This window comes from Lepidochelys kempii, chromosome 7, assembly GCF_965140285.1.
Source record: "Lepidochelys kempii isolate rLepKem1 chromosome 7, rLepKem1.hap1, whole genome shotgun sequence".
Taxonomy (NCBI): domain Eukaryota; kingdom Metazoa; phylum Chordata; order Testudines; family Cheloniidae; genus Lepidochelys; species Lepidochelys kempii.
The window spans coordinates 12391838-12407105 of record NC_136386.1 but is presented as its reverse complement, the minus strand read 5'-3'; positions in this window follow the sequence as shown (position 1 = coordinate 12407105).

Genomic DNA, 15268 nt, shown 5'->3' with positions numbered 1-15268 from the left:
TGCTCAGCAGTTTTTGCCTTTCCTTGTGTTAGTAATAGTACCATTCTAGCTAGAGTAACTTGTCTTCCCTCAAAGTAAGGGGCAACTGTGTCCTTCAATGTTTACAGTAGATTATTGAGTCAGAACTTCTCAGTTCCACTCCCAGCTCTGCAAGCCTCTTTGAATTCGTACAATTAATGAAAGGCGCTAGTACGCCACACCTCTGAAAATGAGGCCACTAATTAAGGTGTCCAAATATAAATTTAGCTGCCTTACTCTGAGCACCTATATTCAATATATTTTTATCTTAAGCGCTCTCTGTATATCATCTACAAATGAGCATGGTAATTACTGATGACAGCTATTGTGTGGGGTGTTACAGATTAATGTTGAAAAATATTTTGAGATCATTAAAATATCGGAGGTGCATGATATAAATGCTGAACATTGCTATTGCTAGTATATCTAATTTGATAAGCTAGTTTTAGAAAGCTAAAATTTCTACTGGCCTGATGTTTCTAAAATTTTAGAAACAAACCTAATTACTGGTGGAGAAGCTGTTATCACTGTGTACGGTTGAGGTTGCCCAACATTTCCCATTATAAGACCCTGTTTCCAGATGTTTATAACTTTTGCCAAACTTTGCAACCTTAATTGTAGTATTTCCAAACTTCTGAGTATTTTAACATAGTTGGTAAAAGTGATTTTTAGCTTCTTTGTTCTATGTTGTGGTGTTGGCCCTTTGGCCAATGTGCAAATGAGCCTTCTCAATGTACAGTAGTGTTAGAAAATTGTGTGTGAAAGTATGAATTTGAATGATCAAAGTCGACCAGTGATTGGCCTTAGCTATGTTAGTCTTCAGCAAGTACAGTGGCTATCCAAGAGTTGATAACACTGAAGTGGCCAGTATTATCTGATGATTTACTGACAGATACAGTCATCCAGTGCTGTTACCCAGTTCATAATGTTAATTGTAAAATGCAGCATTACAGGAGTGGAAGCAATAGACTGGTAAGCTCAATCCCTTATGTCTTTCATCTCCATTTCCCATGCTTTCCCTCCATTCTTCCACAGTCACATGCTTCTCCCCACTCTGAGAAATTCTCAGCTCCACTCCATAAGCTGGCCTTGCTGATAATGCACCAACAAAGTCAGCAGATCACAAATGTTAGTAAATTCACTTTTTGTATGATTTTTATGTTACTCATAATTTTATATACTAACCAAAAGCCTTTTTATTTTGTAAAAAGAAAAGGAGTACTTGTGGCACCTTAGAGACTAATCAATTTATTTGAGCATAAGCTTTCGTGAGCTACAGTTCACTTCATGGGATGCATACTGTGGAAAATACAGAAGATGTTCTTATACATACAAACCATGAAAAAATGGGTGTTTACCACTACAAAAGGTTTTCTCTCTCCCCACCCCACTCTCCTGCTGGTAATAGCTTATCTAAAGTACTCCTTTTCTTTTTGTGAATACAGACTAACACGGCTGTTACTCTGAAACCTTTTTATTTTGTGTATTTATATATTTATTGCCCTATGTATATTGAAACTAAAAAGTTCTTTGTCCTTCAGATGAACCTAATGGATGAAGGCAATGATGGAATAGGTACATTTATTTTTTACCCTGCCCTTGCTAATCTAGCCCAAACATCCAAGGAAGGGACCCCCTCAAAACTGAGAGGTGTCTACAGCTGTATGTTCTAACAAGAATCGGTAATTGATAAAGGGTGCTTATGATCCAATTATATTCTGTGATTAATAAGAGGTGTTTGTTATTACAGATGGGTTCTATAATGGATTAAATAATTACCCATTGGAAGATGTTTATAACTTATTAAGAACTGTTAGTTGTTACAGCTGTTTGCAATAATGACCAGATTACACATTCCCTTTTTACTCATCAATCAGGTAAATTGAAGACCAGAATAGAAATTCCATCAGTAATTGGGAAAACAGAACACATGGTAGATTAATCATGAAAAATTATTTTTCTCTCCAAAAATAAGTTTTTCTGTCTCACACCATGTAAAAAGAAAGAGGATTGGAAAGTTGGGAATGAAATTTGTCAGTATCCCACCAGGAACAGAGGAAGGGCCCAAACTACCTTCTCTTCACGACCTACAGGGAGTGGTAAAGTGTGTATTCTTTCTGTATAGTGCTGCATTACTTTTTGATAATCTTGTCAAATAATAGACTCAAATTAAATTGATTAAATCTCAAATAGTTATTAAATTCCAAAATGCAACACAAACAGACATCTGAGACACAGGGCTCCATGATGGAGAACTAAACCAGATGCCAATATGGGACATTTTTCTAAATACACTCAACGCATGAGTCCATAAGGGATTCCTTGGAATTCCACCCTATAGCTCCATAAAATGTTCAAGATGATATATCTTTGTCCAAGTGTTACCATGTTGAACAGACAGCACTCTGTTGACTCCCTTACATTCTATATAAATATCAACAAAAATGTTTCCATAGTTTTGGCATATGGCTAGGGTGTTAGCAAGAAGGGTATTTCAGTACAATAGGAAAAGATGATTTTCTCTTTTAAAAAAAAATTAGAAAGGTAACTATACAAATAATGGGCCAGATGTATCCAGTGCATTGAAAGCATCAGCAAATAATTAGTCCCCGCCAGAAATCTATTTCCTGGTAATAGCTTTCACCTGTTCAGGGGAACTACTGTTGCTATTAACTCAAACAGGATTCTACAGAATTGGGCATCCCAATTCTAACACTTGAGGTTCAGAAATGATAACATTCCCTTTTCGGGGGTCTGTCATTTAGAGAACATCAGCTTAGATATTTTGTTTTTATTGTACAATATGCTGAAATAAAATTTGCCAACTCTTCTAAATCCCTTTTGTCTTTGGTTGGTACTGTATACGCAAAGGAAGCCTGTTGAGGGGATTAAAAATCTGGGAGAGAATTACCATTTTAATGCATTTGACTCCACTAAGGGGGGAACAATAGAAGGGTTTTCAGCCTCAGTAAATCCAATTTATTACAAGTAAATAGTTGAGACAAGCTTGTTCTATCCAGTTCTCTTTATAAAGGAAATAACAGAGGTACCTGGATTAGTAAAGTAACATTTAGTTTATTTAAAAGCAGGAGACCTTGCACAAATACAGTGGTATTTAGGAGGGACAGTCTTGTCTTATTTTTTAGTAAAACTTTACTTTTTAAATATAGCGGTGGAACAAAATATATAATCTACCATGATATCTTTAACTCCCATTGAACTGTGTTCCTGTTTTCCCCTCCAATTGTCTCCTTTAGTTGGCTGCAGGAGATTAGAATACACTAAATTGGTAAACAGAATAGAACACTGGCATCCCTATTGTTAGGGAAAGGCAAAAATAAATCTCCCCATTATAGGGCCCAGTCCTGCAAACTTGTATATGAGCAATTTTACACACATGAACAGTCCAATTATGTTCACTGGGGCTACTCACATTTGTAAAGATACTCAGGGCTTGCCTACATGGTGAATTAGTATATGGCAAGCCAGGGTGTAAATCTACAGCATACCAGTTTGCACTAACTCACTGTGTGGACCATGCTACAGCAAGCTGAAAGTTTTGGAGTGTGCTTTGGTGTACTGTTCTTTGAAGCTCACCATGTAAACATGCATAGGCGTTTGTAGGACTAGGACCTTAAAGGAGGAAGATAATATAGCTACAATAAAAGAGCTGGGAGACATCCTCGTACTCTGAGAGTTACATCTGAAACAAACACAAATCCTCCCAAATACTTAGTCATAAGCTTGCTGATGACTGAATGTTCTTACAAACAGGAATAGCTTATCGCCATTTCGTGCTAGCTTCTGTTCCTTCCCTTCCACTTCACATTAGGCACTAAAAGTCTGGAGTATGGTGCGCCATGAAATAATAGTGCAAGTAGGCAACATCTTTGACACATTGGTGTTCATATATGAAAAATGTCTGGAGACAAGACAATAATGAAGACCGTGCAAAGGCAGAGGTATGCAGATGAGATCCTTGAATGAATAGGTGTGTTCTTGTATTTCTGAGAAATAGGACAATGGAATAGACAGGAGGATATTTTTTCTATAGGTATTCTTAACCATGCTAGAGAATTTGATATTAGGGATAATTTTCTCTACTAAAGCCTATAGTTAGCTCAGAAAGGGAGGAAAAATAGTGTTGTGATTAAATTATTGGAATGAGACCCAGGTGAAATGGTTTTTATTCTCATTTTTGCTGTAGTTTTCCAATGTGACTTTGGGCAAGTCACTTCTGTGCCTGGATCCTCTAACCGTACAATGGAGGTGATAGTGAATTCCTAATATCCAGGGTGTTGGGCGAGTAAATGCATTAATATATCCACTCAGCTGTATCAATAATCAAGGAATAAGACAGCCCTGGAGTCACTGTGTTAAATTAGTCAACTGTCATGTTCTGGTGAGTTCTTGCTCACAACAGAGGAGGCTTAAAGGTATATTGCCATGTCCTCTATGCATTGTATGAACAGAAGGTTTTAGTCATTGTACTGTCAGCTTGGCACCTTTTTACCGCACTAATTTCATTTTAAAATAAAATAAAATTGGAACAAGTCCACACGTAACCTTCAAAGTCAGAATTGGAATATCTAAATGATTCTGGATGCAGAGGCAGCCAAAAAAGGGCAGAGCCCCTTCAAAGTCATGAGGTAAAGTATTGTAATGCAGATCACATTGATTTGCTACAAGTTACTGACAGCTAACAGGAAACTTTTAATGATTCTCCACAGTACCTATGGAATAAAAAGCCCGCTACCCGAGAAGCAAGTTTTGCTTTCATGCAAAAGGCTCAGGGGGAGGAAAAGGGAACTAATGTTCGGATAATATTTATAAGGCAAGAAGCAGTTTTTTATAAGATTAACATTATTTATCCAGCAAATCACTTAACTGTATGATTAACTTTAAAGCAGTAAGTAGTACCATTGTTTACATGCTTACCGTTAAACTTTTGCTTAAGTACTTTGCTGGATGAGGGCTTTAATGTGATTCGTTTATTGCATAGATTACAGTGGTTCTCAAACTTTTTTACTGGTGACCCCTTTTAGATAGCAAGCCTCTGAGTGCGACACCCCCCCGCAACCCCAATAAATTAAAAATACTTTTAAAATATATAGTTAACACCATTATAAATGCTGGAGGTGAAGTGGGATTTGGGGTGGAGGTTGACAGTTCGCAACCCTCCATGTAATAACCTCACAACCCCCTGAGGGGTCCTGACCCACAATTTGAAAACCCCTGGCATAGAAGCAATTTCTATGCCCAGTGCATTGCTCAAGTAACTAGGCTATACATTAGGGTGAGCCACAGGGGCTCGGTGGGTAGCAGTGCTCTCCTCACAAGCCATTGAGTAGAGCCACTCCTTCTACAGCCACAAGGTTTCAGTAACCCATGTAGCTCCTGTCCTGCTCCCCATCTGGAGAAGGAAATGTCCTGTGGATCCATGACTCTATAGTTCCACTATGGCTTCCCTTCCATTTCCCAAACCCCACCTCTTGCTCAGGTGCAGGTTTGTGCTTTCTGGCAAACAAGGGACGCTGCTCCCCAGTGTAGAGACAAGCAGTGCAGTATTGCAAACCCCAAATGTTCAAAAATCATGAGTCAGGCTCACCAGAAATCATGATTGGCTTTAAAATCATGAGATGATGTAAAAATAATAGATTGGGTGGGTTTTTTTAATTTTCCTTCTACTTTTTGAGCCTTTAGGGTGCACTAGGGTCTCATTTTGAATCTTTCTCATAACCACACGGGCTAGAAACTTACTTTTTCTTTAAAAACAAAGGCTGAAATAATCAGATATCCACTTGATTCCAGGAGCTGGGGCTTTAAGGAAAACAATAATTATCATGAGACTCATGACAAAACCATGAGAGCTGAGTCTGCCACATCCATCACAGAGCAAACCTGTATCGGCTCACTGTGCTCAGGAGAGAAAGAGGCATTGGATTTATCCCCAAATAATGAAACATTTTAAACAGAAAGAGCAAGTGGTGACCTGCCATATAATGTCACCTGCTGCTGTGATCCTCCACTATCTTGTAGAAGACTTATCTTACAGGTGTAGGACAAGAGTAGACAATCGTCTATAACTCATACTGTAAGGGCCAAAGCTACAACCACAAAACCGTAAAAGAAACAATTTCATAATTCAAAACAGGGTTTTATTTATAAAGAGTGATTGCCACCCATAAAAGAATAATTTTAGTAGGCAAATAAGTGTGTGTATATACAGTGTCTCCATTTATAGAGGTTCAGTTTCTTGCAGGCTCTTCCAGAGTCAGTGGAATAATTTTAGCTTGCAGTTCAGTTCAGTATGGCTATGGCATTCGGGGAACAATACTTACAAGGACCAATTCAGGGCTCAATCTGAAGAAATGCCCATGCAATTTGTACACAACGAAGTTGCTGGCCCATACAAACTGCAGTGCACACCCACAAGCTCTGATTTGCAGGTACCTACATGCTTTTGGGCTTATGCACACACTGCAGTTTGTGTGCAAGAACACATTCTCAAAAATCTGGTGCTATGTAGAGAACGAATTGAATTAGATACAGTCCAGTATTTGACACTTCATCTTGCCATCACACCATCATAGCCGTTTTGTTTTTAACTCCAAATCTTTAGTATTTCTCACAGCTTCTAAGTCCTTTGCACCCAAGGACTGAACTGTACTGTACAAGTTACCTATAACTAATTCCCTTGGGTATGCGAAAGAGTCACCTGTATAGGCTCTCCACAGGCATCCCACATACTAGTGCTACTTGGAGGAAAAAAAATACAAAGAAATGATGATAGGAGAAGTTATACATTCTAGTCTGAGGCTTCAGTAAACAAGTGTAAGCATGAAAAGAAAAAGGGGCAAAGTAGAAAAACTAACCCATCCTTCCTTGAAAATCTTCCTCTGAACTCCTGATGGGATTTTGAAATTGCTCTTATCACAAATATCTGTCATAAAAATTGTTGCTACAGTACTTCTGATGGCTTTGTTTCTTGTGGCAAGAGCCTTCCTAAATCAGATGAAAACACTAGCACCATGGGAAGGGCCTTTTGCTTTCCAGTCTCTGATCCTGAGGCAGAAAGTACAGCTTGCCAAGACTGTAATTGCTGCTGCAGATTTAAGCTGGTCACTCTCTAGCATTATTCCAAGGTAGTTTTATTGCAACTTGAGATATCATTATTAACTGTCATGCAAGCCTCCGTACCGAGAATGAAGAATGAGTGACATTCCTAAAGCTAAACATGAAGACCTGTCACTGGAAGCAGGCCATAGTTCTCAACATTCAAGGTATCACAACTTCACATAGTGATGAGTGGGAAATACTGCCCCTGTGGCCATTAAGTTCATAGCGTCATCATAATCGAGAGATGCCAGATTCCTGATTGGTTAATGATAAGCTGAAATGTAGGGTATAGCATTAATTTGTTGATACTGGTGAAACTGCTCATTTTTCTACCCAGTGTAGCAGCTAGCAGAAGGAATGATTATGATTGCCGACTATGTACAACTGGCAAGTGTACAGTGCGGTAAAGTTAAGAAACAGGAGGAAGTGCTCTGCTTTAGGCAATTCACTGCAATTTGAGGTTCAGTTGCAGCTCTGGTACGCATACCCGTGCTAACTTTACCCATACTAGGATTGCTTTTGCAGTGGCTGTGCTGTCATGGGCTTCAGCGCAAGTTGTTCCAGCATGCTGGAGACCTGTTCGTGTTGCCAGCCCATACTGAAGCCCATGCCCACTATATCGATGCTGTTATTTTAGCAACAGGAACATGGGTAAAGCTAATGCTGGTATGTCTACCAGAGCTGCAAGCATACCTCGGATTGCAGGGTAGGCACACCCAGACATCATGGTCTCATAGATGTCAATAGTACGTTTACCATTAATATCAGTGGAACCAGGGTCTGTCCTTAGGGAATTAATTTTCTACCTTAGGGCTTGTCTCCACATACCGCTGGATCTACGCTGTGGCGATTGATTCACTGGGGATCGAATTAGAGGTCTAGAAAAGACCCAATAAATCGACCACCAATCGCTCTCTGGTTGACTCTGGTACTCCACTGGAACGAGAAGCATAAGGTAAGCCAGCTTGGTGTAGGCACCACAATAAGTTGACCTAAGGTACGTCGACTCCAGCTACATTATTCATGTAGCTGGAGCTGCATAACTTAGGTTGACTTAACCCCGTAGTGTAGACCTGTTGGATTCTGCAACCCTTATTGTCATTGAGGAATAGGTACTCGTATCAAGTATTTTCTCTGGAAAAATTTGGAAAGAAATGAATATTTTTTCAGGATGTTCCCCCCCCTTCAAATATTTTGATTGGGGGGAGGGAATCCTTTGGGTTTCAAACACCACAAACAACTGAATTCCCTCAAATTTTCATTTTTTTTTCAAACCACAACATTTAAAAAAAAATGAAATTTTTTTTAAACAAACAAAAGCCATTTCTTTATAAAAAAAAAAAAAAAGAAAGAAAAAACAACCAAAATTTTGACCAGCTCTAGTCCCAGCACAGACTGTGCAAGTGTTTAAAAACTATGTTGTCATGTCCTTAAGACTTAGAAAGCTCTGTTGCTCGGTTGGCAGATAGATAACTTCACTGTACAATTTATCATCCTGCATATCCCCCTCCCCCTTCCCCCCCCCAAAAAAAACAGTCTCTGAAATAAGACTAAGAGCTCAATCTTGGACCACTTTTAACAGGAGTTTTCCCATTGACTTTCACATAAGTAAGTTTGGATCCTATAAGATCGAGATTATTTATAGTCATTGTTTATAGCCAAAACCAGGGAGATATCTGGTTTTCTCTTCTTTTGTTGCCTAAAATACTAATTCTTTACTTTCAATTATTCTGTTTAGCTTAGTTTAGTTAAGCTTCTATCTACTGTATTCCCTCTTTTCCCTGTCCCTCCACCCATAGTACCTGTCACCATGACAGGAAGTGCTCTGAGCACCAGCTGGTTAGCCATTGTCAAGATGTTTCATAAGGAGAACCTTGCTGTTTCAAGCTTAGCTCCTAGTCATGCAAGTCCCTCGGAACAGAGAAGCCCCACTGAAGTCAATAGAGTTAACACCGAGGACTTGTAGGATCAGACCCATAACTGGGATTTTAGTAGGCTGTGGCTTGGGGGCGGGGAGGGGTTGCAGCATACAGGTCTGTGGGTTGGGACACAAGCTGTTTGCTTTGGCTTTGAGCAAGTGACGAGTGTTTCGTGCTAAGTGCAGACCATATTTTTTCTTTTGAAAATGGTGTTAGAGAGAGGAAGGCCAAATAGCTGAGCTTACAAGAGTTACACAGAGCTCCTTAAGAGCTGATAACAAGGTTTGACAGTCATGTCGTAATTGTTAACAATAGTATTTGAGACCTGCCAATAGCTTAACTGCTTTTGCCTTACTGCTTCTCTGGACAGTTAGGAGGAATTTGCTTTTCAGATATACCAGGCTGGTAACCAATTTTAACAAAAAGGGGCACTGCTCACAGGAGAAAATGCAAACCAATGTGTCCTATTATATTTAGCCACATAATATATTTGATTTTACAAAAGAGTGGAAATAGCAAGTATTTATTCAGTGTCATTGCATTTTATTCTTTTGCTAGATCACCCAATAAACCTCAATAAGTTAGTGTTAACATGGTGCAATAACACTGAATTAATACTTGCTATTTCTGCTGTTTATGCAATCAAATATATGGCTAAATAGGTAGTAAGAAGCACATGATCAAGTGGCAAGGTGAAATGGTTTTGACAGTGTGAATTTGGCATGATCCCGTTACTCATAAGTGGCAAAGCCACAAGTGATTTGTACAGGTGTGCTAATAAAAACTCTGCACTGCAACAAGATATCACACAGTCTGCACAGCACAGAAAACCTATTTTATAGATGCTGTAGGGAGGTTTATAAAAGTGATATTGGGACGCATTCTTGTATTTCCAAGCCCTTTTCTGGACGACTGCAAACCTAACTTGAGCACTGGGTCTCACTGGGGAATGGAATAAAGCTACTGTTTCTAACCATGAGAGAGTGTGGTGTGTGGGGTTTTTTTGTTTTTGTTTTGTATTACTTGTATTATTGTAGCAACTAGGAGACGCTCAGCCATGGAACATGACCCCTTAACGTCGAACTTGCCTGGCTTTGATGACATGCACAAAGTCAGAGTAGATGATCATTGTGGTCCCTTCTGGCCTTAAAATCTATGCCTCTGTTAATCTAGACCTGAATGCAAACACACGCACAGTGTCAGAGAAAAACAAACCGATGTAGCTTGGCTGCAGATGGTAGCCAGCCTCATGCTGCCTTAAGCTCAGCCTGTGTCACATGCCCTCACAGCTCTTTGCGTTTGCAGAGTTTCAGGAAAGGTGTCCACTCACATTCAAAACTGGCCACAGAAGGCGTCCTTTGAATAGCCGACCATTAAATGACCTAGTCTAATGAATAACTTATCCAATGTTTTCTTGGGTGATGGGGATTAGCCTTCCAATGAGATGTAATAAGTTTTGGTGAGCAATGGCGCTTAATTAAGGAACTATTTTATGTTAGCATGAAGTTACTGCTGCTATATCTTGGAGCAGACAAATCATTAGAATTGCCCAGTACCATATCAGTGCTATCATATGAAAAATGTACACCGCTGACTGCCTCACAACCCCTCTTTCCACTACGCCATTTTGTTAGGACCGATCTTAAAGTGCTGGTACCCAGAGTAGCTGAAACAGACACTTACAAACAGGGCAATGTTTCCTCCCAGGATCCCCAAGTGGACTCCACTCCCACCAATAAAAAAAAAATTACATGGCTAGGCTGGGCAAGATTCAGGCTTGGACATTAAACATATCACAGCTTATAATGTCTGATACCTTTGTGCTTTCTCCCGTGTGGCCCCTCACCTCTGGGAAAAGCTCCCTGTATGCATCTGCAAAACTAACTCCCTATCCTCCTTCAAAACCCTCCTTAAAACTCTCCTTTGCAGTCAGGGCTACAAAAAACATTGACAACAGTTAGGCTGCTGATTTGCTCAGACCACGGCCTACCATGCTGACCATATTGTCTGATTGTTTCCTTGTTCTCCCCCGTCTGCCTGCTGTCTCTTGTCTTATACAGGAAGTTCTTTGGGCAGAGACTGTTAGCAGGATATAAATCTCTGCTGAAACTTTCCCCCCAAGCCAGCTTTTCCTTGAGGTTTCCTGCAGGGCCTCCTTGTCTCTGCCACTAGTTCTATCTGAGCAGAGGGTTACACCCACTCCTCAAATCTCACTGGAGTTAATATATCCCCTGCATGCCATGGAGGGTAGGATGCGTGGTGGGGTCTCCAAATAGTCTGGCAAGAAATGGTCATTGAGGCAGAAAAAAGAGGTGCCTCAGAATTTACACATCTGACTCTGACACATAATCACGCAGTTCCTATTCCAACCCTTAGTGCATAATCGTGGCAGTGGAATGCCTGCACTGCAGTCCTGTGGCTTCTCTGGAGGGCCAGAGCGTGGATTCATTATCCCCTAACCCATAAGAATATTAAAAGAATTGGCACAAGAAATTGCAAGCCCATTAGCAAGAATTTTTAATGAATCTGTAAATTCAGGGGTTGTACCATATGATTGGAGAATTGCTAACATAGTTCCTATTTTTAAGAAAGGGAAAAAAAGTGATCCAAGTAATTATAGGCCTGTTAGTTTGACATCTGTAGTATGCAAGGTCTTGGAAAAAATTTTGAAGGAGAAGGTAGTTAAGGACATTGAAGTCAATGGTAAATGGGACAAAATACAACATGGTTTTACAAAAGGTAGATCGTGCCAAACCAACCTGATTTCCTTCTTTGAGAGAGTAACAGATTTTTTAGATAAAGGAAATGCAGTGGATCTAATTTATTTAGATTTTAGTAAGGCGTTTGATACTGTGCCACATGGGGAATTATTAGTTAAATTGGATAAGATGGGCATCAATAGGAAAATTGAAAGGTGGATAGGGAATTGGTTAAAGGGGAGACTACAACGGGTCCTACTGAAAGGTGAACTGTCAAGTTGGAGGGAGGTTACCAGTGGAGTTCCTCAAGGATCAGTTTTGGGACCAATCTTATTTAATCTTTTTATTACTGACCTGGGCACAAAAAGTGGGAGTGTGCTAATAAAGTTTGCAGATGATACAAAGCTGGGAGGTATTGCTAATTTAGAGAAGGACAGGGATACCCTACAGGAGGATCTGGATGACCTTGTAAACTGGAGTAATAGGAATAGGATGAAATTTAATAGTGAGAAGTGTAAGGTCATGCATTTAGGGATTAATAACAAGAATTTTAGTTATAAGCTAGGGACGCATCAACTAGAAGTAACGGAGGAGGAAAAGGACCTTGGAGTATTGGTTGATCATAGGTTGACTATGAGCTGCCAATGTGATATGGCTGTGAAAAAAGCTAATGTCGTCTTGGGATGCATCAGGAGAGGTATTTCCAGTAGGGATAAGGAGGTTTTAGTACCGTTATATAAGGCACTGGTGAGACCTCACCTGGAATACTGTGTGCAGTTCTGGTCTCCCATGTTTAAGAAGGATGAATTCAAACTGGAACAGGTACAGAGAAGGGCTACTAGGATGATCCGAGGAATGGAAAACTTGTCTTATGAAAGGAGACTCAGGGAGCTTGGCTTGTTTAGCCTAACTAAAAGAAGGTTGAGGGGAGATATGATTGCTCTCTATAAATATATCAGAGGGATAAATACCAGAGAGGGAGAGGAATTATTTAAACTCAATACCAATGTGGACACAAGAACAAATGGATATAAACTGGCCACTAGGAAATTTAGATTAGAAATTAGACGAAGGTTTCTAACCATCAGAGGAGTGAAGTTTTGGAATAGCCTTCCGAGGGAAGTAGTGGGGGCAAAAGATCTATCTTGCTTTAAGATTAAACTCGATAAGTTTATGGAGGAGATGGTATGATGGGATAACATGGTTTTGGTAATTAAATATTCATGGTAAATAGGCCCAATGGACTGTGATGGGTTTTTAGATGGGGTAAGATCCAAGTTACCCGGGAAAGAATTTTCTGTAGTATCTGGCTGATGAATCTTGCCCATATGCTCAGGGTTTAGCTGATCGCCATATTTGGGGTCGGGAAGGAATTTTCCTCCAGGGCAGATTGGAAGGCCCTGGAGGTTTTTCGCCTTCCTCTGTAGCATGGGGCACGGGTCACTTGCTGGAGGATTCTCTGCTCCTTGAGGTCTTCAAACTACAATTTGAGGACTTCAATAGCACAGATATAGGTGTGAGGTCTTTTTTAGGAGTGGTGGGTGAAATTCTGTGGCCTGCATTGTGCAGGAGGTCAGACTAGATGATCATAATGGTCCCTTCTGACCTAAATATCTATATCTATGAATCTATAAGCTCCCCAGGAAAGGTTGGGGTGTAGAAGTACAGGCTTAGACGGGGCCACATGGATAATCTAGTCTAACCCCCTGCTGTAAGTCTATTTGTTGTCGAATAATGGCATCCTCTCCAATGAAAGTGTGACTATTGTTTAGGGTTCTGGATAGTTCCTCCTTTTATTGAAATGTTACAGGAGGAAGAAAAGGCGTTATGCCAAGACAGGCTGATACAAAAATGCCATAAAAATGAGCCACTCTCTATAGCTTGGAGGTGCTAATCAGGAAGAACATGAGTTTATGTATTTCAATAGTAAAACGTTTGTTGCTCTATTTGAGAATTCCAGCTGTGGGTAGTGTTGTGATGACATTCGATAGGTAATCCGCCATTTTCCATTCTTGTTGGTCAGATGAATGAAATATAAGATTGCAAAGTCTCAGTTTGAATTACAAATGCCTATGGCCTCAACTGGCTCTTTAAATGTCATATAACTTCATCAGCTGTACCCTTCACTGACAGTGGTTCCCACATCTGTAGTCAAGTGAAGGGAGAGCCTTCAATGGAATATAGGGTTCTGAAAATGCTTATTTGTGTATCATTATCCCGGTAATGCACCTGCATTCTCAATGCTCGGGGAAAGAGAGGAGAGGAAAGAAGGTTAGGATGATGACTCTTCAGGCCTAACTCAGGCAGTAGTCTGATTTCAAAGGGAACTTTGCCCTTGTCCTTTTCTTGCTTCAGTATCAAGTCAGGCAATCTTGTTCTAAGACCAACATTGGCATGAAGATGAGAAGTATAGATTTTAGAGTAACAGCCATGTTAGTCTGTATTCGCAAAAAGAAAAGGAGGACTTGTGGCACCTTAGAGACTAACCAATTTATTTGAGCATAAGCTTTCGTGCGCTACAGCTCACTTCATCGGATGCATACTGTGGAACGTGTAGATCTTTTTATATACACAGAAAGCATGAAAAAATACCTCCTCCCACCCCACTCTACTGCTGGTAATAGCTTATCTAAAGTGACCACTCTCCTTACAATGTGTATGATAATCAAGGTGGGCCATTTCCAGCACAAATCCAGGGTTTAATAAGAACGTCTGAGGAGGGGGGGTAGGAAAAAACAAGGGGAAATAGGTTACCTTGCATAATGACTTAACCACTCCCAGTCTCTATTCAAGCCTAAGTTAATTGTATCCAATTTGCAAATGAATTCCAATTCAACAGTTTTTTGCTGGAGTCTGGATTTGAAGTTTTTTTGTTGTAATATCGCAACTTTCATGTCTGTAATCGCGTGACCAGAGAGATTGAAGTGTTCTCCGACTGGTTTATGAATGTTATAATTCTTGACATCTGATTTGTGTCCATTTATTTTTCTACGTAGAGACTGTCCAGTTTGACCAATGTACATGGCAGAGGGGCATTGCTGGCACATGATGGCATATATCACATTGGTAGATGTGCAGGTGAACGAGCCTCTGATAGTGTGGCTGATGTGATTAGGCCCTGTGATGGTGTCCCCTGAATAGATATGTGGGCACAGTTGGCAACGGGCTTTGTTGCAAGGATAGGTTCCTGGTTAGTGGTTCTGTTGTGTGGTGTGTGGTTGCTGGTGAGTATTTGCTTCAGGTTGGGGGGCTGTCTGTAAGCAAGGACTGGCCTGTCTCCCAAGATTTGTGAGAGTGTTGGGTCATCCTTCAGAATAGGTTGTAGATCCTTAATAATGCGTTGGAAATGGCCCACCTTGATTATCATACACATTGTAAGGAGAGTGATCACTTTAGATAAGCTTTTACCAGCAGTAGAGTGGGGTGGGAGGAGGTATTTTTTCATGCTTTCTGTGTATATAAAAAGATCTTCTACACTTTCCACAGTATGCATCCAGTGAAGTGAGCTGTAGC